The sequence below is a fragment of the Berghia stephanieae genome, chromosome 11 (assembly GCF_034508935.2).
Source record: "Berghia stephanieae isolate SIO BIC M18660-M18661 chromosome 11, UCSD_Bste_1.3, whole genome shotgun sequence".
Taxonomy (NCBI): domain Eukaryota; kingdom Metazoa; phylum Mollusca; class Gastropoda; order Nudibranchia; family Aeolidiidae; genus Berghia; species Berghia stephanieae.
The window spans coordinates 35,097,677-35,100,176 of NC_088370.1; the positions used below are offsets into that span (position 1 = coordinate 35,097,677).

General features: G+C 38.8%; 1 protein-coding gene across 3 annotated transcripts in view; it reads left to right on the plus strand.

Moving 5' to 3' along the window:
• The window catches only part of LOC144956569 (failed axon connections homolog), a 30,325-nt gene that overhangs the window by 14,778 nt on the left and 13,047 nt on the right, over positions 1 to 2,500 (plus strand). The gene's annotated exons all lie outside the window — the stretch shown is intronic.

Genomic DNA, 2,500 nt, shown 5'->3' on the forward strand with positions numbered 1-2,500 from the left:
GTTCCAGTCCTCAACCTACCCAATCCAGATTACTCTTGCCGGTCCTGTCAGGCTTGCAGGTTATCTTCTCTATCTGTCATTGACTCGGTCACCTGGTATTGGATTCCCGATAAGTCGGGCGATAGTGGAGAATAAAAATATTATATATTACAGAGTTAACGATTCCATTCGTCGACTAGTGCGAACCCCACCAAAAAAAAAAAAAAAACAAAAAAAAAAACAAAACAAAAAACAAACAAAATAAATTAGGTCACCCACACGCACTCATTGAAGTGACGTGTGCAGAATTAGGATTACCGTCGTTTGTTATGATCGATATTTAAAAAAAAAAATTGAGCTTTTATACAGAGCAATACCCACTAAACGTGCTCAAATTGCTTTACAAGGGGTCCCTGGCCTGCAACAACATGACGCCAGTTAGGCGATATTACACTTTTTTTCGGACAGAGACAACGTTGTTAACGGCCAGGTACTCATTTTAAACCTAAGTACAGTGAGATAATGTGAGTCAAGAGCTTTCTCGAAGGACTCACCTATGCGCCGAGCGAGGCTCAAACCCATGACCTTCCGATCCGAAAGCGAGTGTCATGCCACAAGACCATATAGCCGATATAGAACGAAAATGCTCCTTTCCAGGGGCGTGGCTATATCGGTTGAGTTGGTGCCTGGCACCGCATCCATCTTTTAAAAATGGATTGCAGCATTTAAAAAAAATAATAAAACTGAGAAATGGTATATGCCGTCTCTTACTTATTTGAGTAAGCCATTTTTTAAATTTCTTTCTTTTATATTTACAAATATATCATGTTTTAAGTCATTTTCTTCTGGTTCTGGCACCACCCTATAATGTATGCATGCCACGCCACTGCTCCTTTCTACATCTTTCCCCCTTCACTCACTCACTCACTCAATCCTCTCCGGGCCTGCTTGCATTTGAGTCGATGCAAGGGATCTCCACCTGGTCCCGTCAGCAGCCATTCTTGGGGCCATCTCGAGGGACGGACAGACCTCTCTGATTTAGGTCCCTCTCAACGGTACGTCTCCAAGACGCCCTTCCTCGCTTCCTCCTTCGTTTGTCACGATCGATGCAGAACAAAAATGTTGCTTTTTACATCTTTTCCCCATTACGTTTTATTTACGTTTATCTCAAATTGTGATAGAGTATTTTACCCATTTCCCCATGATAATAGGTAAAAGGTAATCATGGTGAATGAATATGATAAATTTTATATTTATTTGAGCTGGAGATGGAGAATGCGCCAAATTTAAAGTTAGTTTAAGGTAAAAAAAAATACAACCAAAAAAAAAAAAACAAAAAACAAAACAAAAACAAACAAAAAATAATAATAAAAATGACACCCTTTCGAGCAGCATCTTGAGATGACGTCGCCTAGGCATTCCATGATGGAATATGTGACCCTTCGCCTCAAAACGGTATTAAGTCGGGATGGTTAAGATGTTGAAAATTGAATTTATAGCCAGAAATATCCGACTTGTGTTGAGTTTGTATGTTTTATTGAGGAGAATGGATACCATATTTTAGGGTGCTAATGCCAACAATTTATATTTTGACCAGTTTAAGATTAAATTCGGCTTTTGAGCATCTGGTTCGTTCCGACATAATACCGTTTTGAGACGATGGGTCACATTCAAACATTCGTCTCATGGATTATCTATAGATAGTGTGCGCTTGGCGAAGAAGCTCACAGCATTGCCATCCGGAAGTATAAGGGACCAACACACAAAACTATGTGTAACCTTGAACGTTTATAGTCTGGTTAATACAGTTTAGTGAGAATTACTCATAAACGTGAATGGCAAAAAACAATAACGTTTTTTTTTGTTTTTAAGGGTTTTACGGCGCTTGCAACACATTTAGGTTATATCAGCGCCAGTAAAAAGGAAGAAAATGGGATAGTAGAAAGTTGTAGAATTACAATTAAAGCACCCAAGAAAAGGTAAGACAAAGGGGAACTGGGAACAAATAGGGATCAGATGTAGATTCCAAGAGCATACCACCAATGTACTAGTTTGAGATCACCTAGAAGTCTCATCCAGACACAAGAACAAAACCCATCAAAGAGGAATACACTCAAATGCTTATATTATACATTAAAAATAAATATAATAATAGATAACAGAGAGATGATTTGCAAGGAAAAAAATATCATCTCCCAAAATATAACTATGTATTTGACTGTTCCCCCCCCCCCCCCCAAGCTAGGACTCCAGCCAGGGCCAGGACAAAACCAAGTAATCTCATTCCAAGACAAAGACAGAAAGCGTGTTGGAAAACAGATATAAGGGGATAGAAGACACAGTATGTACCCCCCTGCCCACAATAACAAAGACGTCAACTTCATTCTATATAAATTCCTTCATTGATTGCATCTCACTGTTATCATTAGACGTTTGTCTTGATGGATTATCTGTATTTAATTTTGTCTCGGCGGGGAATGGCGACAGTTTAAAAATCAAACATTAAAAATGAAATGCTAAT